The following is a 27,237-nucleotide window of genomic DNA, read 5'->3' on the forward strand; positions in this document are numbered from 1 at the left end:
GTGAGAGTGAAGGATGGAAATAGGCAGGGAGGGAGAGAGTGTCCTACGCAGAATCCATCTGCAGAGGTCAGCAGCAGAGCCTGGTGATTCTACCAGCTGAGAGTTCCTCCATACAGCTGGTCTGTTACTGAATCCGCTCGCTCTCATTTGTCCGGGTGGGTGGCTAGGGCCAGAAGGCTAAACACAGAGTGATGGGGCTGGAAAGGTAGCCACAGGACAAATCATGGAGGGTTTGTACATTTCAGGAAGTTTGAACTTTGTCCTGAGGACAACGGAAAATCATTGACAAAGTAGGGAAGTGACGTGATCAGATTTGTGGTTTGCAGTGTGGAGAGTGGATCCAAATGTGACAGGCGTAGCTTCCTTCTATCAGGGTTGATCCCAGGGACCACCTTCCCATACTCCTCTTCTCCTTAACCCCACTGCGTGTCCTGATCAGCAGTCCAGCTTCTTGCAGTTTCCTGATTAGCACAAAGACTTGCCCTAAACTCTAACCTCTTTTCTAGCTTCCTGTCCTGAAACCCAGAACTCTGCCTTCTCCTAAGCTTCTAGCTGCACTTGTGCTAAAATAAATGAGTCATCTGGGACATCCACTAGATTATCATCGTGTGGCCCGGAGAGTCCATTACTTTGCTGACTAGCTTGGGTCCCCGGGGACGTGGAGGCCAACTTGGATGTAACCTGAGCTCTGACTCCTGAAATTCATTGCAGTTCACACACTTGGCCTTTCCTGCCCAACCAGACCAGGTCAGACTTGACCTGGGAGAATTCCTGTAGCCTCTTATTTCACTAGCTATTCCACGCTGGTTTCCATTACACTCCCATGTAGGACAATAAAAATGAGAAGAGGGATTGAAGTGAGATGAATTGAACTAGCCAACAGACTTTGGGGAAGTTACTTTGGGGAAGTTACCTCTGTGTGTGTCAGTCACCTCATGTGTAAGATGCAATTATGAGAGAACGTACGTCACAGAGCTGTTTGGGGGTCGTACGAGGGACCACATGGGAGGACACCGTGTGCGGCCCCTAATAGGCACCCACCGTTCATTAATGTTTTAGTGAAGGTGTCCGGCCCATCATAGAGCAAGAAACAGGAGAACATAAAAGGCTTTTGAGTTCAGGAATAATTTGCCACCACCGAATGGATATTCATCTTGAAAGGTCTTCTCTGCCTCTCCACTGCGGATAATGGAGAGATGGACAGTAATACTACACCCCCCCCCTGCCCAGTCAGGGGTCCTGACCAAGTTGGCTTCATTTCAGATCTGAGATTTTATTCTGTTGATTTTGTTCCAGAGATCGGCTGCATTTTCGTGAAATGAAATCCCCTGTGCATTTCATCAATTGTGCTTTCTTCCAAAAGACAGTCACGATATTTGTCTCAACTTTATAGTTTGAGCCTCCCAGGACCAGCCTTTCTTGCTTCTTAATAGTGATAATAACAGCCACTAGTTGATCAGAGAGTAGATGACAACTCTCTCTCTCTTGACTCATTCCACAAATGAGTTCCATGTGTGAGGCACTAAAGAGGGTCCCTTCCGGTCTATAAGAGCAAATCAGACAGGACAGTCTTTCAGGGAGTGACTGTAAGATTAGGTAGAAAACAGTACCTACTGCAGAAGCACAGAAAGCTGAGAGGATTTAATTCCAGCCAGGGCAGTCCCAGAATTTAGCAACAGAGTCCGAACTTGAAAAACCCTGGGAGGAAAGGCACCCAGAGAGAGAGAGAGAACAGCACAGACGGTGAGCGGATGGAGGGGAGTGGGAGGCAGTGGTCGCAAGGACGTGATAAAATAGTGAACACGACGCGGGTGCCAAGCCCTGTCCCCAACCCTTTGCTTGTCGTTAACTCCTTTGAATCTCACAGCAGCCCTGGGAGGTGGCGACTGTTATTCCTCCCATTTTACAGATGAGGAGACCAAGGGGGGCAGAGCGGCTGGGTGACTTGGCAAAGGTCACCTGAACGGACAGAAATTGGCCCTGACCCAGACAGTCTGACCCCAGATTGGAAGCACAAATAAGCACATCCGTCATGCAAGGGAGAACCTTTTTGTCTTTCCCTTTTATATCTCGCCCCATGTGCACCCTTGAAAGGGATTTTTGAATCTCTTTATCAATCAGGTCTACTACAGTTTACAGATTTTTGAAGGAATCATTTTATTTAAGGGCTCTTTCCAGTTCAATTTCAATGGAATAAAGATCTGGACAGCATATAAATTTTCACAGTAAAAAATAGAGCTGTGTAATCTATGGCTATAACCCTTTTCAGAGACCTAAGGCTGTGGATATATGAAAACACTTTAGCTGAATTGTACACCCTTTTTATAAAATTCCCTGATTTCTGACAATTTGGTCATAAAACCTTTTGATAAAAATCTCAAAAACCTCATACTGCAAAACTGTAAAATGTGACTGTGTTAAGGGCCAAAAAAAATTCTGTATTTTAGACTGTCATGAACTGTTTAAACATCATAATGGGAAACATTTATGGCTTAAATAATTGAAGTCCACGTTTCTCAGAATCCATCTACTCCTCTCAACCTTTTGTTAGACCTTCAGACAAATCACCAAAGTGACTGGCTTGAGTTTCTCCATTCCTCTGCCTTCTCCATGGTGGGGGAGTGGGATGTGCCCTGGGCTGTCATTCAGCTGTTCAGGCTTGGAGCCCGTATTGTGGGGAACTGACTCGGTCGGGCATGTCTGTTAACTTCCCTATACTTTGGTTGCCTCTCCTTCTAGCTTTAAATACCTTGATTCTCTGTTTTCATACCTTTTGTTGGATTACTCTTTAAAAAAGATTCTTGTTTACATTTATTTATTTTTGGGAGACAGAGGGAGACAGAGCACAAGTGGGCGAGAGGCAGGGAGAGAATGAGACACAGAATCGGAAGCAGGCTCCAGGCTCTGAGCCATCAGCACAGAGCCCGATGCAACGCTCGAACTCACAAACTGAGATCATGACCTGAGCCGAAGTCGGACGTTTAACTGACTGAGCCACCCAGGCCCCCTTGTTGGCTTGCTCTTTAAAGAAAACAGTGATTCTAATGTCTTTGGCAAGAAATTAAAAAAATGCAAATAATTTGCTCATCAGTGTCATCAAACATCGTCAATTTCAGCATTATTTAACAAATGTTTATTAAGCACTTATTATGTGCATGATAAATTATGGGTTTCGCTGCCCAGCATTACCAGTCATGGCAATGTTAAATCCTCAGATTTCTTGGAATTTACCTTCTCTGTTTCCCCATTCTCATGTCTGCATTATATACTGTAGAATCTTATACTCTTTATTTAATCTTATTTTCTTATATCCCAAGCAAACAGAGCCAAACAGAAAACTCTAATCTCAAAGGGATCCTTAGCATGTTGCAAATTATGATTAAATCGTATTCTTTCCATTTTTTTTCGGTGTTAAGCAGCCCCATTTCAACCTACCAGAAAAACCATAGCCGTCAGATGTCCGCATCTAATCCAGATGGGTCAGCTGACATACTAGTTTTAATGGTTTGCAGTGATAAATTTGTCATCGGATTGGAGCCTTCTCTGGGTTGTAAATTGCTCAGACTCAAATGCTATGGAAAATTTACAAGGACTGCCATTAGAATAGAACGTTTTAAGTTACCTCAGTTGTACTTGGCGGGGGCGGGGGGGCGGTTGGTGGGAACCTGGTAAGGGGTGTATCAGATAACCATAAGTTCACATGGCAAAAAAACAACTACTGGGCTGCTTGTCAAATAATAAACTGGATAATGATGATGGCAAAAGCACCGGTCATTTTTTTGATTGCCAGGCATTGCCACTATTCCATTCACTCCTCACAATAAGCTAATGAGTTGTACACCATTGTTATGATTCCTATTTCACAGATAAGAAAACTGAGCTTAGAGAGGTTAAATAATGTTCCCAAAGCCACACGGTTAATGAATAGCTGGCAATGCTCTAAGTTGCTTGTTGTCACCCTCTGTTCATCATATTTAAAGTGAGAGCCATTATCCTTATCCTCAAGTCAGCTCTTTCTTTCTATTTCTGTCAGTGATACCATGATTTTCCCAGCTTCACTTGTGCAGTCAGCATTGATCTTTCCTTTTCTGCCCTGGCTCTTCATTTGTTCAGCCACTGGTCCCTTTGCTCGTGCAGTGTCTTTCTGCTGTCAACCCCTCTTCCCATGACGTTAGTGTAGTAAGTGTCTGGGCCCCACTTATAAGGGTGCGTGCTAAAGTCACCCTCTGCCCCCTCTCCTCAGGTTCTTCTAACTTCTCTCCTGATGAGCTAGGACCTTCACTCATCATGCGCGTGACTCCTTTCTGGGATATCCCTTCCTCTGCATCCTTCTCTGTGAGCCCTTCCGGCGAGGTTGGGTTCCCTCCTCTGTTGCGTGACCCGATGTGTCCGTTCCTCAGTGACGGTCCCCTCTTCTCAGTGTTCGTGATGGTACTTCTTTATCTCATTGTGCACTGAGCACGTGCCACCTGCCTTGCATGCCATACGGCTCCTCCTGCCTGTGATCTGCCTCTCTCCCCCAGTGGTGCTTAGGACCCCTCATGAACATCTGGAACATTGCTGTGTGCCCGGAAGTGCACGTTTCCAGGCCCCACGTGCATGTATGAGGACAGCAGCTTTTATGGTAACTGTATGGTAATTCATTGAGTCACGAACTCTCCCATTAATGCCCCAAACCTTATTATTCACAAACCCAGTTCACTGGAAAAGGAGCACAGGCATTCATGAGGCGTTTGGTTGTTTGCAAAGATGGCGGTAACAACTCCCTCCACCCCTTCCCTGTGGGCACCCTCCTTTGCAGAGTACCAAGGCTCCTCCCATCAAGAGGTGGAGTTTTCCTCCACTGTTTGAGTCTGAGCTGACTTTGTGACTTAATTTGACCAAAGGTTGTGGCAAAAAGTAGCAAACCACCAAAACCTGAGGGTCACATTGGGAATTCCCCTCTCCAAGGATCCCTTCGGAAGCCATGCCTTTAGCTCCATCAGCCACTGAGGTTTCGTCCCACTGTGTGCACACAGAGGTGGTTTGAGAAGCTTCTTTAATGACAGTGCGTTTTAAAGTTCTGCACCTCGGGGCGCCTGGGTGGCTTAGTCGGTTAAGCGTCTGACTTCAGCTCAGGTCACGATCTCGCGGTCCGTGAGTTCGAGCCCCGCGTCGGGCTCTGGACTGATGGCTCAGAGCCTGGAGCCAGCTTCCGATTCTGTGTCTCCCTCTCTCTCTGCCCCTCCCCTGTTCATGCTCTGTCTCTCTCTGTCCCAAAAATAAATAAACGTTAAAAAAAATTAAAAAAAAAAATAAAGTTCTGCATTTCTATAGAAAGGGTCTTAAAAGTAGGTAATAAATTATGATTGTTTACACACTCTAATACTACAATTCTGTGTTGTCTCTATAATTTCCTAAATGTAATCCAAAGCTAACATTGATTTTAAAAATGCTAATATTTTCACAAGGCTCAGTTAAAAAAAAAAGCGCTTGTGTTCTTGGTTTGCAAACACCTGGAATTTCCCCTCCCTTCTCTCCTGCCCATTCTGTGGAAACAAGGCCTGTATTTGCCAAATAGCAAAACAGCCTTTATTTGACAATGTACATTTTACTTTTGTGCCGCCGTTGAATCCCACTAACATTTTCTTTCATGGAAAATGACCATTTCTTCCAAGAGTATGTGATTTTTTTTTCAAATGCATGAAGTTTTAAAAATGAAACTTCATTTCAGACAGAATGATCTTTGGTTTTATGAAAGTGGAATATTTTTTATGGTTCTGTGGCTGTTCATCATTTTAAAACCTATTAGTTGTAACAGGTCAGCTTGAAAAATGAGGAGTTTTAAATTTAACTTAGACAAAATACCTCACGATAGATTCTGAAACTGCGCCAGTAAAACTGTGTTTAAATGATTCTTGAATTTGTTTCTTAAGGGATAGTTTTCTCCTTTAAATGTGTATTTGGTAAAGCACAGTAATTCAAATTCTGGTGGAATCTTCCAGATTCATGCATAACGCAGACAGCACTGTTTGCGGGGCTTTGACTCCTAATGACTGACCTAATGTGTTGTGTCTCCTTTTTCTGGCTGAGAGAAGGGATCTCATTTATAAGCATTTTATTCAGTAATATGTTCATATTGCGTTTTGCCTCATACGATTTCTCAGACTACAAGAATACCTGCAACATACGGAGATAGCTCCTATCATCACTAGCAAAGTACAAGGTAATTTGGATAGAAAATACGTAATGTAATAGCTGTAGTCACAGAATATAATTAAATTAGTGCCTAGTGTAAAAATAGTGAAAGGATTTATTTTTAGTTTTTAATGGATCAGATGAATGTGATTAAAATATGTAAATTAAATAACAGCATTCATTTCCGTGCTGTTCTCTGTGGCATCGGCTCTCGCTAGTCTGTATCATAAGGAGTCCATTTTCTTCTCCCCTCCCCCATTTTCCAGTAAACCCAGTATTCAAGACCGTGAATTTGATAAAATAGGGAATGCATTTGTTACATGCTTCAAAGCCTTAAAATGGAGGGATTCATTCATCCATTTAGGAAACAGTTTTTTAGTACCTACTGTGCACCTAGTCCCTTTCAGGGTGCTTGCGGGGAGAGCTGTGAGCAAAGCAAACAAGGTCCCTGCTCTCAAGGAATTGAGTTTAGTTGTAAGACGACCGACAGTAACTGAGTAAACGAGTTAACCTCAGATACGGATAACATGCTATGAGGAAGGTAAAATAATACTTGAGAGAATGACTGAGGGGGAGGTGGGTAGTCTTAGACGGGGAGGCTAGGGCCTTTTTGAAGGGTAACCTTTGAATGAGACGGAAGTGATGAAAAGCTGACTGGGAGGAGAGCCACCCAGAAACCGGAAGAACATTTGAAAAGGCCTAGGGACACCTGGGGGGCTCAGTCAGTTAAGCGTCTGACTTCTGCTAGGGTCATGATCTCGTAGTTCGTGGGTTTGAGCCCCACGTCGGGCTCTGCGCTGACAGCTCAGAGCCTGGAGCCTGCTTCGGATTCTGTCTCCCTCTCTCTCTGCCCCACCCCGCTCACTCTCTGTCTGTCTCTGTCTCTCAAAAATAAAAGTTAAAAAAAATTGAAAAGGCTCTGAAGCGGGTGTAAACTTGGCAGGATAGGGAAAGTAAAAGACAACCAGAGTGGCTGGATTGCAGTGAGTAAGAGCAGGATTGGGGGTGAGACTCGAAAAGTAGATGGGGCACAATGACACACAATGACACAGGGATGCCCCTCCACAGGATGTTATATCATACAATGACTATATTTTACTATATCATATCACGTTCTGTATGTTATTATATAGCCTATCGTATTGTGTATATGGTATTACTATTACTTATTTTTGTAACCTTCTCTAAGGTTATAAACCTTGTAAAGAGAGAGATGAAAGGTTAAAGAAGGACATTAAGGGTCCTCAGGAAGTGTAGGTTTTCTGAGCTTTTCCGGTAGACAAAGTCACAGCAGTGGGTCGTAGTATCCTTTTTTGTATCCCCACCATCTCCCCACATTAGTTTCTAGTTGTCAGTGAAGTTCAGTTCAGTGGATGTCCAGAGTCCATGCTGGGCACAAGGGACTAAATCTCCTGGGCTGTTACGGACGAACGTGGCAGAAAATGTGATAGACCCTCCCTGGAAGGCAACTTTCCTGGATTGTATCGATCATTTCAGTCCGTGGTCAGCTACCTTTTATAACGTCTTTTTTATCCTTAGGTTACAAATTGTAAAACGATTTGAAGGACCAGACGCCTAATCTAAATGTCAGTGATTTGTAATGTTAATGTAGTCTTCATTTGTTCCTCTTCATTGGAGACACAAGACTTGAAAAAATGATTTTGAGACCTGCATGGTGGGCATCAGTCCCCAAAGGGTTTATCACTTGAATTATTTTTCTCCTTGAGGAAGGAACTTGTTAAAAATTAGCAATTTAGGGGCATTGGGTGGCTCAGTCAGTTAAACGTCGACTCTTGATTTCGGCTCAGGTCATGACCTCATGGTTCGTGAGATCGAGCTTTGCATCAGGCTCTGCACTGACAGCATGGTGCCTGCTTGGGTATCTTTCTCCCCTTCTCTCTCCCTCTCTGTCTGGCTCTCACCCATTCGTGTGAGGGCACACTCTCTTTCAAAATAAATAAACTTTATTTAAAAAATTAACAATTTAGGGGCGCCTGGGTGGCTCAGTTGGTTAAGCGTCCAACTTTGGCTCAGGTCATGATCTCATGGTTTGTGGGTTCGAGCCCCACATTGGGTTCTGTGCTGATAGCTCAGAGCCTGGAGCCTGCTTCGGATTCTATGTCTCCCTCTCACTCTGCCCCTCCCGGACTTGTGCTCTGTATCTCTGTCTCTCAAAAATACATAAACATTTTTTAAAAATTAACAAGTAAATACAATACATGAAAGCTTAAAAAATATGTGCACTTTTAAATGAAGCAACACAGATTTGTAGACTCTGTTCTATTATGCTTACGATTCAGGGTGTCTGAGTTAGACTAGGGGATCAGGAAACAATACAGACCATCTCCTTTCTGTGTGTCTTCAGACCATCTCAGTCATGATATACTGACTTCCAATTTCCACTGAATTAAACTTTCTAGTGATTTGTAAGACATTGAAATGCATTACTAAGAACACTTACTGAGTCTTCCTTCAGAGACAATTAATAAAAAGATTTTGTTATCAAAGGCAACAATTTAGGCAACAACCTTCTGGCAAAGGTAAGTTCTAGAAGTTTCCATGGTTTGCTGCTAGTAACTCCATTCCTTGGATGATTGCTTGGCTTTATTCTTTCTGACTCTCATTCTGTGGTTTAATGGATTTTCCCCATTTAAAATAAAACTGTAGAAGCCAGTGCTACATTTAGTGTCTTATGTCCAGGCATGGGCAATGTCTCTTTTCACTGACTTTGTTCCAGGGGTTATGGAAAGGAGCTGACCAGGCCTCACTGTGACAGGGCATAGTTTTTTCAGCTCCTCCCCTCATTCTCTTGTAGATGTACGTGTGGTATGTCAGTGTGTGTCACATATATGTAAAATCATCGAGGCAGAAAAAAAAGTGCATATAAGAAACAAAACATTCCATTTCAAATGTGGTTGAAACCACCCTGGGGAGCCCTGCCTGCTGGCCTTTCCCTTCCTCTGCCCCAGAGATAATCACTATCCTGAATTTTTAAGCTCACTCACGTGTGCCTTTATATTTTATGACACAGATTTATGTGTTTTAGGTAATATATAGTATTGTTTTATTTATTTTTAAGCCTTACATAAACTCAGATTGCTTTTTCTCTAATCGTTATATTTTTGAGACTCACTTACGTTAAGATACACGTATCGTTCATTTTCTTTTTCTGCTGCAAAGTATTCTGTTGGGGCTGGAGGGGCACAGTAGCCTAGCACCCTCTTTTGCCATCCAGAGTAAATCGGGAAATAAATCCAAGTGTTACGAGTAGTAGCTAAAAATGTCAGCCCTATCTGTGGGATGGCTCTGTTGAAGGGGTGGATGTGCTGGATCGCAGCCAGAATTAAATAGGTTTCCCCTCAGACACAGGCACCCCACATGAAAGCCTGCCGCTATGGCACTGGGGAGCAGAGCACTGCGCATGCCCCCACAGTCAGGTGGCTCTTACAGAGAAAAGGAGGAGGTACGCCAATTAGGTAAGTCTCTTCTCTAGGAGGAATGGGTGAGGACAAGGGGAGAGGCTGGGAATATTACTCCAAAAGAGGTTCCTCTGCATGGAAATATAAAGATGGAGAATCTCTGCAAGATTGACCTTACTTATCAAATTCCTTTACATTATAGAAGTTAAGGCTTAAAGTTTAAATCATAATGCCTAAATTCTCATTTTTGGCCTCCACTAGTGTAATTACATGAAAGGCTGTATACCACAAAACACCTCTGATTTATCAAAAAGCAAATTCGTCGACCACTTGGAAACTGTCTATGTGTAACAAACCTTTTCCATTTTTTTTTTAATTTTTTTTTTCAACGTTTATTTATTTTTGGGACAGAGAGAGACAGAGCATGAATGGGGGAGGGGCAGAGAGAGAGGGAGACACAGAATCGGAAACAGGCTCCAGGCTCTGAGCCATCAGCCCAGAGCCCGACGCGGGGCTCGAACTCACGGACCGCGAGATCGTGACCTGGCTGAAGTCAGACGCTTAACCGACTGCGCCACCCAGGCGCCCCCAAACCTTTTCCATTTTAACTAATCTGATGGTAATGCTGTATTAATTCTTTTATTCTCTCCTCAGAGCCTGTAGACATTGTTGTCATCCAAAGGCACTCAAGTACTAAATTACATATCATGCTACTTAGATAAGGAAATTGCATCATGATTTTGTTAATTCTTTGTAAGAGTGGTTTCTTAAAGGGTCACAGACTTTCACCAATGGAAAGATCCCTAAAACTTGGTACAGTCTCTTATTTTACACATGTGAGGTTAAATGACCCATCCAAGGTCACACATCTAAGCAGACATAGGTCAAGGTTGGGACTCAGGTCTGTCAGCCCTGGTGCAGCGGGCTCCCCATTGCAATGGTGTCTTAGTCCATTCAGGCTGCTCTAACAGAAGACTACGGACGGGGTGGGGGGTGGGGATAGGGGAAGGCTTAAGCAACGGATATTTATTTCTTACAGTTCCAGAGGCCGGAAAGTCTAAGATCTAGGGGCTGACAGTTCTGGGGTCTGGTGAGAACTTGCTTCCTGGTTCATAGGCAGCTGCCTTCTTGCTGTATCCTCACATAGTAGAAGAGGCAAAGGAGTTCTCTGGGGTCCCTTATATCAGGGCGCTAATCCCAGAATGAAGGCTCCACCCTCATAACCTAAGCATCCCCGGGAAGCACCCCCTCCCCCAAATACGTCACATTGGGGATTAGGTTTCAATATATGAATTTTGAGAAGACATAAAACATTCTGTCTATGCAAATGGATTATAAAATTATAGCTTTATTCTCTATTTTTATCATGTTGATGTGTATTTTTACAGCTAGATTTCCTTGACTGATAGGTTTCGGTGCATTTTGCTTTTCATTGCTGGCATCTTTTTTGTTTCTCAACACTGAAGGAACTGTTTATCGTACTTCATTAAATTAGCCTTATGGAAGTAATGTGTACTCTTTTCCTTCCTTATTTTCTACTGGTGTTTACTTGCTAGTCTCTCCAACAGGTTGTGTAAGTAAGTGAAGTGTGAAGCTAAATTATTCCAAAATGGAGTATCAACAGTTTGCGTACATTAAAACTATGATGTAATAGTTTGAATCTGATGTAACAAGATATAAATTTGTAAATGTACATACTTATTTTTTTAATATACTCTTTCCATGAATAGCTATCTTTTATTTAAGTTAGTGTGTTTAATAATACAATGAGCGCATTCAATCCAAGAACTAAAATACTACCGTTAACTCCCATTTACCTAGGTTCCCCTCCATTCTGTTTCCCTGCTTTCCTTCCATAGGACCCACTACCCAAAATTGAGTGTTTATTATTCCTTTGATTTAAACACACACACACACACACACACACACACACACACACACACACACACATATATGTATATACACATACACACCCATATGTATTTCCCTAACGTTTAAACTTTCTCATTTTAAAACTATATACAAAAGGTGTCAAATGTATGTAGTCTTTAGTGACATGCTTTTTTCACTCAGTGATATGTTTCTAATATTTATCCCTGTTTTGTGTGGAATTAGAATTCACTCATTTTAAATGTGTATACCAGTCCATTGTATGAATTTACTGTAATTTATCTATTCTTCTATTGATGGGCATTTTGTTTTTCCTCCTAGATTTGCCTGTTTTTGCTATTACTAGTAACACTGTGTGGAGAGTCTTTTTTATTTTTAATTTTATTTTAGAGAAACAGTGTGAGTAGGGAGGAGGGGCACAGGGAGAGAGAGACACTCAGCACAAAGCCTAATGTAGGGCTTAATCCCATGACCCTGGGACCATGACCTGAGCCAAAATCAAGAGACGGACACTCAACTGACTGAGCCACCCTGGTGCTCCCTTTATGGACAATCTTGTACCATAATTCCTCATGCCCATGTGCAAGTGATTCTCTTAGGAGTAGAATCCCTGGGTTATGAGGTATGCAAATGTTTACTTAGATAGTGCCAGCGTTTTGTAATGCCAAATGATATTTCCAAATCATCCCATTAATTTGCAGTCTCATCAATGTATGAGAGAATCTGTTGACCTGCACCCTCTCCAACACTTGGTATTAGACTTTTTAATCTTCTCCAATGGAGTGGGTATAGTATCTTGCTGTGGGCTTGATTTTATAATTATATTAATAGTGGATCATCCAACATATGTCTTCATGTTTATTGGTCTCTTCTGTGACATATCTGTCCATGGTTTGTACCTCTTTTTCAGCTGTATTTTTTATTGATTTGACCATGCTCTTTATAGATGTTCTCAGTACAAATATTTTGTCATTTTAACAGATACATTCTCCCATTTTGTGGCTTATCTTTTCACTATCTTCAGATATCTTTTGAAACATGAATTAATTTGGTTGAATTTATGAATCTTTTTTGTAGTAGGGTGATTGTGTCTTTTTTAAGAAACTCTTATTTCAAGGTCAGAGAGGCACCCATATTTTCTTCATAAAAGCTAAAGTTTTGCTCTTGAAAATTAAGTCCTTCATACTTAAGAGTAGATTTTTGAGTATTGCGTGGTGTGTTGGAACTTTTTCCATATGGTTAACCATTATTTTCAGCTTTTTTTTTTTGACTGTGCCCTTTTTTCTGTACATCTCTGCCACACTGCCTCTGTTCCTGTGTTTTCTGTTCTGTTCGATTGGTCACCAAACACCAATTCTGCGATGTCTTCATAAAATCTTGATATCAGTAGGGCAAAGTGTCCCTCTTTACTTTTCTTCTTCAGCAGTGTGTTGATTATATCCCGTTCTCTGCTTTTCCATATAAATTCTAGAGCTGGCTTGTGAAGAGCCAAAAAAAAAAAAAAAAAAAAAAGACCCTGTTGATATTTTAATTAGCATTTCATTGAGTCTACAAATCAATTTTTCAATTTCTAGAGAATTAATATCTTACTAATATTGTCTTCCTATCCATGAATATGGTGTATTTTCCATTTAATTATTTTTTAAAACCTTTCCAAAAAGTTTTCTAATTGTCTATACCATCATACCACCACTATCACCGTCATAATCATTATATTTTTCAGTTTTATAAGGTTTTCTAATTTCCAGGCCTTAGTCTATTATTTTGTATTCAGTATTCACAACAACCTTATGAGGTAGGTCCTAGTAACAGGAGATATTTTACACAGGAAACTGAGGCACATAGTGGTCAATTGACTCACCTATGATCAAACAGCTAGTAAATGGCAGAGGCAGGATCTGAGCCAAGGTGCTTAGTACAGAATTTGTGTTTTTCATCACTAATCTGTATTACAAATAGATTTTTTCTTGTGTTGGATTGAGTCCTACATACTTTATTGAGATATAATTGACATACAACATTGCGTAAATTTAAGTCATACAGTGTGCTGATTTGATACGTTTATGTCTTGCAATATGATTACCACAGTAGCATTAGCTTACATTTATATCATGTCACACGATGATCATTTCCATTTTGTGGTGAGAACAAAGTCTAGTTCCTTATCAGTTTTGAAGTTCATCATACAGTATTTTATAGTTTTTGTTACTATTCAAACAGTAGCTTTTGAAAATCGTTTTAAAATTACTTGTAAAAACAAATAGAAACATACTTGATTTTTGTATATTGATATAATATCTAGCAGGCTTGTTAAATTTGTAGATTTTTATGGGTATTTTTATGAAGATAATACTATCAGTGGAAGATAGTAACCATTTTCTTTCTTTCCAATTCTTATGTCTTTAATTTCTTTTTCTTGACTTACGCACTAAGATGAATACTTCCAGTAGTGAGTGTCTTGTTCCCAAAATCAGAGGGAAAGACTTCAACATCTTATCACTTAATTTGATCATAGCTATAGAGTTTTATAATTAGATCCTGTGTCAGATTAAGGAAGTTTCCACGTAGTCTAGTACATAGAGTTTTTAGCAAGAATGGGCATTAAGTTTTATTACATGCCTTTTCTGTATCTATTGAGATGGTGATAATTGGTTTTTACTTTAATGTGTTAATGTGGTGAATGACATACCTGTATTTTAGTTTAAACCCTATTTGGTCATGCTATTATCTTTCTTTCTACATAGTTAGATTCAGTTTGTTAATATTTTACTTAAGGTGTGTGTGTGTGTGTGCGTGTACACACTATTAGTACAGGACCACGTTAAAACAAGTTTTCAGACTGAAATTTCTGTACCACTCAAGGTATGCTTAGATCCAAAGTGCCAGTCTGCATGAGGGTCAGTCAACATCCATAAGACCTCTCGGATACGGGTTATCATTTTTCCTTTCATTTTTTTCTTGCTACTTTATTCAGGGCAACTTCCATGTAGCCCTATGGGTATCAGCTAATGTGGGGAAGTTACCCTGTGAGATAATCCATGGTGGGCAAGCCCTGGGTCTTTACTCCTGGTCTCTTCTCCTCTGAAGCCACCAAACCAAAGCCCAGGTGCAGATGTGGACCCTCACCCTCAGGGCAAAAGTGGTTGGGGGAATTTCCACTAACTACTTTGGGTTTGAGCTACCCCAAGCGTATGGCCTGGCCCCACCATCTTTTAAACTCAGTGCCTTTAAGGTAGTTTTGTTTTAGTTCTTATGCAGCATTTTTTTTTTTTTTTAAGTGGGGGAATTGATCGGACTATCCTGAAACAGAAACTCACATACATTATTAAATACTTTTTCTCTCAAACTTTTTTTTTTGTAAATTCTCTTTTCCAGATATTGATTTATTGGGCAGAGCATTGGGTTTACTAAGTGTTGGAAAAGACTAACAGCTTATTTGTAAGAGATGTAGAAAATATATAAAATTAGTAACGCATTTCTAGTTCGGTGGTTCTGGCATTTCAGTTGTGTTCTATGTTCTGTCGCTACCTAAAGGATATGCCTAAGTATTTCTCACCACTATGGTTCCTCTTTTGAATATCATTTAGAAGGTGTAAGGTAGGGGCACCTGGGTGGCTCAGTCAGTTAAGTGTCCAACTCTTGATTTTGTCTCAGGTCATGATTTCATGTTCATGAGATCGAGCCTCACGTCGGGCTCCACCCTGAGTATGGAGCCTGCTTCAGATTCTCTTTCTCCCTCTTTTTATGCCCCTCCCCAATAAATAAAATTTTAAAAAACTTTAAAAAAAAGAAGGCATAAGCTAATTACTTACTTTCATGTGATGTAAAAGCATATTGTCGGGAAATAGTGATATAATTTAATGAACATGCCACTGACTTTCAACTTTTTAATTTCATCTATTATTTATGAGAGAAACGGTACAACGTTTTCTGTTTTCATCAAGGTATTACATCTAAAAACTACTTTTCTTGAACTTGTCTTCAAGATTTATTAACATGCATTTTTACTATACTTACATCAAGTATAAAATAATTGTTTGACTGCTGATGGGTCTCCAAGGCCGCCACCACCAGGTTTGATGATTCACTGGAAGAGCTCAGCATATAATTTATTTACGGCTACAATTTGTCACAGGAAAAGGATACAAAGCAAAATTAGCAAAGGGAGAGGCACGTGGGGTGTAGTCCAGGGGAGACCAGGTGCAAGCTTTCAAGGGTCCTCTCTCAGTGAAGTCACACCAGACATGCTTAATTCTCCCGATGGCAAGTTGTGACCACATGCGTCAGGTGTTGCCAACCTGGGAGGCTCATTCAAGACTCAGCATCCGGGAGTTTTATTGGGATGATTATGCAAACAGTCTCTACCTGGCGTGTACCAAAATTCCAGAATCCCAGAAGGAAAGCATGTGTTCAACCTAAACCATATTGTTGCACACGTTGTTTTAAGCACAGCGATCCACTCTTAGGAGTTGATGTTGGTGAGAAACTTCTGGAAATCCAAGTTCCCAGATGCCAGCCAAGGGCTATCCTTATAAGCAGGAGAGTAATCAACTCTTTTTTTGCACACAGACTTACAGCTAAAGTTTTTAAAGCACTTGCTATGTGGCAAGCACTGTTCTTTATTCATTTCATCCTCACAACAACCGTTTCCTGGGTGAGGAACTGAGACACAGAGAGGTTAAGAAACTTGTCCACGGTTGCACAGCTAATACGTAGTAAATCAGGATTCAAACTTGGGTTTTAGGTTCTGTGAATTATCAAATGTTTTATGGTGTGTGTTTTCTCGATTTTGTCCCACCTCATGGATAACATGTTTCACACATTTCCATAAAACTGTCATTAAAAGAAATTGTCTTCGGGGCACCTGGGTGGCTCAGTCGGTTAGGCGGCTGACTTCGGCTCACGTCATGATCTCTCGGTCCGTGAGTTCGAGCCACGCGTCGGGCTCTGTGCTGACGGCTCAGAGCCTGGAGCCTGTTTCGGATTCTGTGTCTCCCTTTCATGAACCCTCCCCTGTTCATGCTCTGTCTCTCACTGTCTCAAAAATAAATAAAACGTTAAAAAAAATAAAATAAAATAAAAAATGAAAGAAATTGTCTTCATATAACCTCTTTTATTCTTCAGTGTTGCTTCATGGCTCTTAATTTTTAGGTTTGAAAAATCATTCTCATTATCATACACAAACCTTTCTTTATCTCCTAAGCTTTTCTCAACCTTTGTGTTTCTGGATTAGCGGATCTGAATCAGTTTTTTTCCATATCCCTACAGACTGCCTGTTTGGTCCTTGACCACTAATTTAGTTCCACTATTCTTTCTATACCTCCTTTTGATATCTTCTGGGCTGTAGCAATTAGGACTGCCAACAAAGGAGGTACCACTGCACCATGGTTTATGAACAAAGACAGGGCAGTATTTTCAGCATTTTATTTCCCTCCTTGTAATTCTCGTCATTGTGCTAGCCATATTGTCTACTCAGGAGATTGGACAATGACGTAGAGAATGGTCTTTAAATGCCCCTAGATGACCATCTGGGATATAGCTGATAACTGGCATGACTGATGGAGCTTGCCTCTCTGTAAGTGTACTTTAGATTATTTCTTTTCTGACTGAAATGAAGAGATCCACTATTTATATCCGTTCCCAAGAAAATACATTGTAGCTTCAAGAAAAGTTGGAGTGTTAACACATGTGCTGAAATATGATACAGATGTTTAATGTCCTACTGTAATATTATTTCACTGTTCAGAATCACCTGCTTTTTTGATCCCTGCCTAAGCCTGCTTGCTTTATTCCATAACACCTGTTCCCAAGAATATATTTACAGCCTGTTGTCTTTTCTCAATGGTTGGCACATATGTTACGAAAAGGTTGAGTTTTACCAGTGTCATTCAGTAAATACCTTAAGGATTCCTTATTATTTACTTTCAGTGATTCTATTTCAGTATCATGTTGTAATAATTGTTTTTACTTAAATACCATATCAGAAGTGTTGATATATGACTGAGCTGTGAAACTTATTTAAATATTCATGGATAGGGAACAAATTATTTCTAGTTTTAACTTTTTTAAAAGAATCGTAAAACTTGCAAACTACTGCATGATAATAAATGTCCTTGTATTTCTATAGGCTTAGAAGGCTTATGTCTATTTTGTTAATGCTAATGTGGTCTCAGACATCTAGACACCTTTGCTACCTTCTATTCGGGTCTTTGCAGTTGTGGTTCCCTGTTTAAACATTGCATTAGCAGGAGCACTTGGGTGGCTCAGTCAGTTAAGCATCCAACTTCGGCTCAGGTCATGATCTCGCAGTTTGTGAGTGAGCTCGAGCCCTGCGTCGGGCTCTGTGCTGTCAGCTCAGAGCCTGGAACCTGCTTCAGATTCTGTGTCTTCCTCTCTCTCTCTGCCCCTCCCCTGCTCACGCTCTGTCTCCGTCTCTCTCAAAAATAAAATAAACATTAAAAAAAATTTAAACATTGCATCAACAGTAAAGGCCTTCCCTGTCCAGTGTGACTTTGCCCTGCCTTACCTCCTCACCACTCTACTAAATCTCTATTACTGGTGTTATAGCATTCACAGCACTTACCAATCTCTGACACTATCTTTTCTCATTGTTTGTTTCTCACAGTTGAATATAAAATGATGTTATCTATTCTATCTTGATTACCTCTGGAGGTTCAAGTTAGCACAAAGCACATGGTGGCTTAGTTCTTGTTGAGTGAATCAGTGAATTTGTTAAAGACCACAGAAAAATAAGTTATGTACCCATAACCAGTAAAGAAATCGACTTAGTAGTCAAAAATCTCCAAAAAAACAAGAGTCCAGGGCCAGATGACTTTACAGGGGAATTCTACCAAACATTTAAGGAAGAGTTAACACCTATTCTCTTGAAACTGTTCCAAAAAAATAGAAATGGAAGGAAAACTTGCAAACTCTTTCTGTGAAGCCAGCATTACCTTGATTCCAAAACCAAAGATCCCACTAAAATGGAGAGCTATAGACCAATTTCCTTGATGAACATGGATGCAAAAATCTTCAACAAGATATTAGCCAACCAGATCCAACAATACATTAAAAAAATTATTCATCACGACCAAGTGGGATTTATACCTGGGGTGCAGGGCTGGTTCAATATCCACAAATCAATCAATGTGATTCATCACATCAAGAAAGGAAGGGACAAAAACCATATAATCCTTTCAATAGGTGCAGAGAAAGCATTTGACCAAATATAGCATCCTTTCTTGATAAAAACCTTCAAGAAAGTAGGAATGGAAGGATCATACCTCAAGATCATAAAAGCCATATATGAAAGATCCACCGCTAATATCATCCCCAATGGGGAAAAACTGAGAGCTCCCCCCCTAAGGTCAGGAACATAACAGGGATGTCCACTCTCACCACTGTTATTCAACATAGTATTGGAAGTCTTAGCCTCAGCAGACAACACAAAGAAATAAAAGGCATCCAGATTGGCCAAGAGGAGGTCAAACTTTCACTCTTCACAGATGACATACTTGATATAGAAAACCCAAAAGATTCCACCAAAAAACTGCTAGAACTGATTCATGAATTCAGCAAAGATGCAGGATATAAAATCAATACACAGAAATTGATTGCATTCCTATACACCAACAGTGAAGCAACAGAAAGAGAAATTAAGGAATTGATTCCATTTACAATAGCACCAAAAACCGTAAAACACCTAGGAATAAATCTAACCAAAGAGGTTAAAAATCTATACACTGAAAACGATAGAAAGCTTATGGAAGAAATTGAAGAAGACACACACACAAAAAAGGAAAATATTCCATGCTCCTGGATAGGAAGAACAAATATTGTTAAAATGTCAACACTATCCAAAGCAATCTATATATTCAATACAATACCTATCAAAATAGCACCAGCATTCTTCACAGAGTTAGAACAAACAATCCTAAAATTTGTATGGAATCAGAAAAGACCCCAAATAGCCAAAGCAATCTTGAAAAAGAAAACCAAAGCAGGAGGCATCACAATCCCAGACTTCAAGCTGTATTACAAAGCTGTAATCATCAAGACACTATGGTACTGGCACAAAAACAGACACTCAGATCGATGGAACAGAATAGAGAACCCGGAAACAGACCCACAAACATATGGCCAACTAATCTTTGACAAAGCAGGAAAGAATATCCAATGGAATAAAGACAGTCTCTTCAGCAAATAGTGCTGGGAAAACTGTACAGCAACATGCAGAAGAATGAGCCTGGACCACTTTCTTACCCCCATACACAAAAATAAACTCAAAATGGATGAAAGACCTCAATGTAAGACAGGAAGCCATCAAAATCCTCGAGGGGAAAGCAGGCAAAAACCTCTTTGACTTTGGCCGCAGCAACTTTTTATTCAACACATCTCCAGAAGCAAGGAAAACAAAAGCAAAAATGAACTGTTGGGACCTCATCAAAATAAAAAGCTTCTGCAGAGCGAAGGAAACAATCAGCAAAACTAAAAGGCAACCGACAGAATGGGAGAAGGTATTTGTAAATGACATACCAGATAAAGGGTTAATATCCAAAATGTATAAAGAACTTATCAAACTCAACACCCAAAAAAACAATCCAGTGAAGAAATGGGCAAAAGACATGAATAGACACTTCTCCAAAGAAGACATCCAGATGGCCAACTGACACATGAAAAAATGCTAAATATCACTCATCATCAGGGAAATACAAATCAAAACCACAATGAGATACCACCTCACACCTATCAGAATGGCTAACCTTAACAACTCAGGCAACAACAGATGTTGGTGAGGACGCGGAGAGGATCTCTTTTGCATTGCTGGTGGGAATGCAAACTGGTGTAGCCACTCTGGAAAACAGGATGGAGGTTCCTCAAAAAACTAAAAATAGAACTACCCTGCAACCCCACAATTGTACTACTAGGTATTTATCCAAGGGATACAGGTATGGTGTTTCAAAGGGGCACATGCACCCCAATGTTTATAGCAGCACTATCAACAATAGCCAAAGTATGGAAAGAGACATCGATGGATGTCCATCAATGGATGAATGGACAAAGAAGATGTGAGATATATATATATATATATATATATATATATATATATATGTATACACACACACACACACACACACAAAAAGAATGAAATCTTGCCATTTGCAACTACATGAATAGAACTGGAGGGTATTATGCTAAGTGAAATTAGTCAGAGAAAGACAAAAATCATATGACTTCACTCATATGAGGACTTAAAGAGACAAAACAGATGAACAAAAGGGAAGGGAAGCAAAAATAATATAAAAACAGGGAGGGGGACAAAGCATAAGAGACTCATAAATATGGAGAACAAACAGAGGGTTACTGGAGGGATTGTGGGAAGGGGATGGGCTAAATGGGTAAGGGGCATTAAGAAATCTACTTCTAAAATCATTGTTGCACTATAAGGTAACTAACTTGGATGTAAATTAAAAAAAGAAATTAAATAAAATGGTTTAAAAACAACAACAAAAATATGTTATTTATGTTAGATATGATATATGATCTTTATCATTCAAACATGTAAGATTTTCTTTGGGTTTCTTAGAACTCAAAAAGGGTATCCAGACTGACGTTGGATTTGGGTTCCAATAAGCAACTAATGAAAAAATAAATAACGGTTCTATTTCATTTGTAGGCTTGGTTAAGTTTTCTGATGCTTTGGGCTGTGAGGATTGTGTATTTGTCATAAATTATCAAATCTATTTTAAACTGGGACTCCTACCAAATTTCAAGATACCAAGTGCATGCTTTCATTTTTTGTGTGTGCTCATTATAAATATATTAAACACAGAAAGGTATAGATAGTAATGCAATGGAACTCTTGTGCACCAGCCACCTAGCTTTATCCAGTCTTAACATTTGCCTTGTTTACTTCAGATTTTTAAAAGAAATAAAATTGTACATGTAGAGTTGAAAATCCCTATGCATCCTTCCCTGATTCTTTACCCTTTCTCTCTAGAGTGAACTGTGATACTCTATATTTTGGTATTTATCAATCTTGTACATGTTTAATACAACTGCATAGATATTTATCCGTAAACAATATGTTATCTTGTTTTGCATGTTTTCCAGTGTTATATACATGGTATTGTATTGTTCATAGCCAAGATCTTGATTTTTTCGCCCAACATTAAGTTTTTGAGATTCATCAATAATACATGTAGCCCTTGGAGTTCATGCATTTTCATTGCTATATAAAACCTCACTGAAAGATAATTCTACATTTTATTTATACACTTTCCTATGGATGGTCATTGATACTGTTTTTAGTGATTCGCTATTTCAACTAAATGCTACAGTTTGGCGTTCTTTACCTTTCCACTTACTCACACGTGGAAGAATTTCTCAAGGGCAGTGCTTTACAATCTTTTTCACCTTATTGCCCTCATAGACAATAAGAGTATTTATAAAACACATTTATGTAGACAAGTTGCTTTTGACTGAAGGCAGACTGCCTGCCTGCCCGAGAAGAGGCTTTGGGGCTCAATATGTTGTCACACCTGTAAACCATCTCTGGCATGGCCTAGGGTGGTGGTCTTTGTATTTCTCTAAACGAATTCTTAAAAACAGTGTACTTCCTTGTTCATTTTTAAGATTGATAGCCAAAACTTTTTAAATGTTTGCCAAGCATATAACTTCCAGTGTATTGTAAATACTGACATTTCAAAATAAAACTGTTGTATCACCCTTAAGTGTATCCAGTGGAATCTAAGTATCATTGTGATTTGAAACTCATCACTTTTCCCTCAAAAAAGTGTGAACAAACATTTAAAATGTTGTGAACAGATTCTTCTTTAACAATGTGAAGATTTAGATTCTTCTTTTTGAACTCCTGTTTCTATTTTTTTCTCCCACTAAATTTTACCCTAATGTAAATTTTTTTCATTGCTTTAGTTTTCTTTCACTTCTAATTTTTAAAAATGAGCCTTCTTAAGGTATAATTTACATATCACAGAATTATATTAATAGGTGTACAGTCATGAGTTTTGACAAATATATATAGCTGTGTAACCAGCCCCACAATCGGCATATGAAATACTTCTATTCCTTTGAGTTCCCTACCTCTCCTCCCAAACTCTGACACCACCAATCTTACTTCCATCCTTGTATTATTGCCTTTTCCAGACTGTCACATAAGTGGAGTCGCACAGTAATCTCTTGTATCGGTTTCTCTCACTTCACATAATGCGTTTGAAATTCACCCCTGTCGTCGCATGTGTCAGTGGTTAGTTCCCCATAATTGCTGAGTCACGTGCTATTGTATGAATTCTACTACAGTTTGACACTGGGTCGTTTCCAGTTTGGGGCATTTATGAAAAATGCTGCTATGAACATTTGCGTTCCAGTTTTTGTTTGAATGGTTGTCTTCGTTTCTTTGGGGTTAACTAAGGCCATTTCTGAGTCACGTGATAGGTTTATGTTTTAATTTTAGAAGAAACTGGCAAAGCATTTTGTATTCTTACTAGCGAGATACAAGATTGCCAGTTGTTCATTGTTGCTGGCACTTGGAATTGTTAATTTTTTATTTTGTTTTGTTTTTTAGCCATTTCTAATAGATGTATAGTGGTATGTCTGTGTACTCTTAATTTACACTTCCCTCATGACTTAAACAATTTTTCTTGTTTTTGTTGGCCATCCATATCTCTTGTAATGAAGTAGATGTTCAAATCTTTTGCCCATATTAAAAAAAAATTTTTAAGTACTAAGTTGTAAGAGATTTTAACATATGCCAGATACAGGCTCAGTCTATGACTTTTATTTTTGTGTCCTTGAAGCCACCCGGGTCTCCCTAAAAGACAGAAGTCTTTTATTTTGAAGTCCAAGTTACCAATTTTCAACTGATTCATGATTTTTTTTTTTTTTGGTTTTAGATTTTAGAAATCTTTGCCTAATGCCAAGAGTGATGGTTTGAACTTGGCTAGGCCATACTTCCCAGTTTTTGATCAAACAGCAGTCCAGATATTGCTGCAAAGATATTTGTAAGATGTGATTACCATTTAAATCTTTACAGGGTCACCTGGGTGGCTCTTTTGACTTAGCATCTGACTCTTGATTTTGGCTCAGGTCATGATCCCAGGGTCTTGGAATTGAGCCCTGTGTCAGGCTCCACACTGAGCGTGGGGCCTACTTAAGATTCTCCCTGTCCCTCTTCCTCTGCCCCTTTCTCCTGCTCACGTTCTCTCTCTCTCTCTCTCTCTCTCTCTCTCTCAAAATAAAAAAATAAAATTAAAAAATAAAAAAAATGTTTAAATCATTAGACTTTGAGTAAAGCAGATAACCCTTCATAATGTGAGTGGGCCTTATCTAATCACTTGAGGGACATAAGGAAAAAGACTCAGGTCCTCCAAGAAAGGTTTCTGCCTCTAGACAGCCTTTGGACTTTAGAGACTGTAACATTAGCCCTTCCCAGGTCTTTGTTATTTTACACTGGTCTGTTTGTCTGTCCTCTTGCCAATAGCACACTCTCCTGATTATGTACCTTTTTAATAAGTCTTGATAATCTGGTAGCATAACTTTTAGAGCTTCGTAATTTCCTTGGAATTGTCTTGACTGTTCTTAACTCATTGTGTAAATTTTCAAGCTTACATTCTTAACTACTGTGTTCTATTGCCTCATAAGTAATACTTGTTTCATTTTAGTGAAATAGCGAAGATAACCAAGCTGACTAATCCCCAAGCCTGTTCTCTTAATAACTACACTAACTGCCTCTCAGTAAGCCATAGAGTTTGTAGATAGTTATAGCTGGCATGTTTCTATCATTTGTTTCCTTTTAAGTAGTTAACATTTTTTTCCATTTTATTATTTAGTTTTTATTATCATTTTTCAACTTATAAACCACCTTCAAAAGAAAAAAGTGGAAGTAAATTCTCAGTTTAGGATCAATTTGAAATATGAGATCCTTTGATTATGAGGTCAGTTAATAATTTGAGTTCTTTCACTTGGTTATGCAATCCAGTATTCAAGAGAAAGGAGTCCTACAATAAATATTAAGAAAGATACACTTGCAAAATTTAGAATAAACAGAAATAAAAATAATTATTAATAGGCCAGATGTGAAACAGAATAGACCAGTAGTAACCTGTATACCCATACACGTCTGACATTTCTGACAGAACAAGTTTGTTCCAGGGAGTTTATATATATTGAATCTTGTTTAAAGCTCTTCTGTAACTCGGTGACATCCCCGTGTCATAATAGGAAAAGAAGCATCACTTGTCTCTTTCTAGAATTAGAACAGCAAGGGTCGCCTGGGTGGCTCAGTCAGTTAAGCGTCTTACTTCGGCTCAGGTCCTGATCTCACAGTTGATGAGTTCAAGCCTCACGTCGGGCTCTGACAGCTCAGAGCCTGGAGCCTGCTTCAGAGCCTCTGCTTCCCTTTCTCTGCTCCTCTCCAGCTTGCACCCTCTCTCTCTCAAAAGTAAATAAACATTGGAAAAAAATATTTTAGAATTAGAATAGCAAGGCCTTATAAGGTTATGGCCAGATGGAGTCAAGCTGAATATTAGGGAACCCTGAATCATAAACCCATCCACATCCTTCTTAGAAATCACTGTCAGGGGCACCTGCGTGACTCAGTCGGTTGAGCAACCGACTTTGGCTCAGGTCATGATCTCACAGTCTGTGAGTTTGAGGCCCTGGGTCGGGCTCTGTGCTGACAGCTCTGAGCCTGGAGCCTGTTTCAGATTCTGTGTCTCCCTCCCTCTCTGCCCCTCCCCACTCATGCTCTTTGTCTCAGAAATAAATAAACATTAAAAAAATACTAAAATAAATGAATGAATGAAAGAAAGAAAGAAAGAAAGAAAGAAAGAAAGAAAGAAAGAAAGAAAGAAAATAAATTATTGTTGGGGCGCCTGGGTGGCTCACTCAGTTGAGTATCTGACTTCGGTTCAGGTCGTGATCTCATGGTTCGTGAGTTCAAGCCCCACGTCGGTCTCTGTGCTGACAGCTCAGAGCCTGGAGCCTGCTTCAGATTCTGTGTCTCCCTCTCTCTCTCTCTCTCTCTCTCTCTGCCCCTCCCCCACTTGTGTGCACGTTCCCTCCCTCTCTCTCTCTCTCTCTGTCAAAAATAAATAACATTACAAAAATTTTTTAAAGAAATAATGGTCTCTAACAATAATAATGGAACAAGAGTCCGTATGAGGCCACCAGTATAAGTTAGCCTCATTTGGTAAAGGTGACGCATACTCTGCATTCTTCAAAAATATTTATTCAGACATGTACGTAAAAAGAAAATTATGGTACGTGTTCGTAACTAATTGAGGAGTTTGGGTGTTTTTTGGTTGCTTGGTTTGGGCGGGGGGAGCTTTTTTTTTTTGGCAGTTTACCGTGGCTAAATAAATTAAATACATTATAGGTCATTGCAAAATTGAACAAATTTACGTTGAGTAAATGATGTGGTTTTATCAGATTATACCAGAATTGATATTATAAGAGAGTAGCAGGTGCCGGGGTACTGAGACGAACCGACATCCGCAACAGCAGAAGTGATCAAAGGAAAATAATAAGAAATGACCTAAATTTCATCAAAGAAGAGGTGTCTTTCTAATGTCTTTAAATACAAATGAAAGTAGTAAGACAAAAAGGAGAGACTAACAAAGAGAAATAGTCCTGTGAAATGAGTCTGGCCACCAGAGCTTAACAAAAACAATAGAGCATAGACAAAATGGGGGTAAGTATTGAATACACTAGCCCCTGAGTCATGATCAAAGGACAGGAAGATGGGTGTTTTGGCAAAAAGAAAGGTCAAAAGAAAGCAGAAAGTGCAGTTGAGGTCAATTCAAATGAGGTAAAGGAGTAGAGGAAAATAATACCAAGTGGGCCATGTTCAAAGGTAATGAATGTATATCCTACTGTTGTGCACATCGCTTAGCAACAAGCAATTGAAAAACAGAATGAAGAAGGAAGTACAAAAAGCAATTAAGGAAAGAAAAGAGGCATGCGCCTTGTGAAGTAATCAGGTACAAGATGAAAATGAGAAAAGCCCAGATGAAAAGTGAATTCAGACCTCAAAAAAGGTTAAGATAAATACTCACATTTGTTAATTGTCTCTTGGGTCAGCTAAAAAAAATAAAGTTAGACACTGAATGGTAATAGCCATTAAAATAACTGCCCAATATAGATGTATTGATTGCCACCAAAAATATACTCCATATTCTTTCGATAAAACATTGAAAATACATTTAGATATTCATATGGTTTAATATTTTAAGAAAGTATATCTTAATTTAGTACGACAAAAGCTGATCTGTGAAAATGATTATTTCAAAAATATTATTTAGGAAGGCATTTGGCAATGATTTCTGTCTTTCATTTTATTATTTCAGATACGGATGTTGCTTTGTACATATCTAATACCTTATTTAAAATATTTGGGAAGTAGGTAGCCTCCAACATGTTTGTAAAGTTCAAAAGTACCTTTATGTAAATAATAGCTTCTAAAGGCCAGTAGACGCATTTAAAAATAAGCAAATAAATCAATTCATCCCATATTCGGTAGGGAAAATAGAACACATTTCCAATATATAAATTTAGATTTGACCTGTAAACACTGAAAGCAATACAAACTCAAAGACCACAGTTACCACAGGGTTCATCTGGTGAAAGATACTGTCTCAAAGTATTCTTCAGAGCTATCTTCTAGTCTGTCCCAACTGCAAGCTAAAATGTGTCTTCTGACTTTTGAAAGAGCAGACTCTCCAGGCTTTTTCTT

At 39.4% G+C, this 27,237-nt stretch overlaps 1 protein-coding gene across 3 annotated transcripts in view; it reads left to right on the forward strand.

Moving 5' to 3' along the window:
* Window positions 1-27,237, forward strand: part of EFCAB11 (EF-hand calcium binding domain 11) — a 157,744-nt gene that overhangs the window by 48,453 nt on the left and 82,054 nt on the right. The gene's annotated exons all lie outside the window — the stretch shown is intronic.

The sequence above is a fragment of the Puma concolor genome, chromosome B3 (genome assembly GCF_028749965.1).
Source record: "Puma concolor isolate L17-30 chromosome B3, mPumCon1.1.hap2, whole genome shotgun sequence".
NCBI classification, from domain to species: Eukaryota; Metazoa; Chordata; class Mammalia; order Carnivora; family Felidae; genus Puma; species Puma concolor.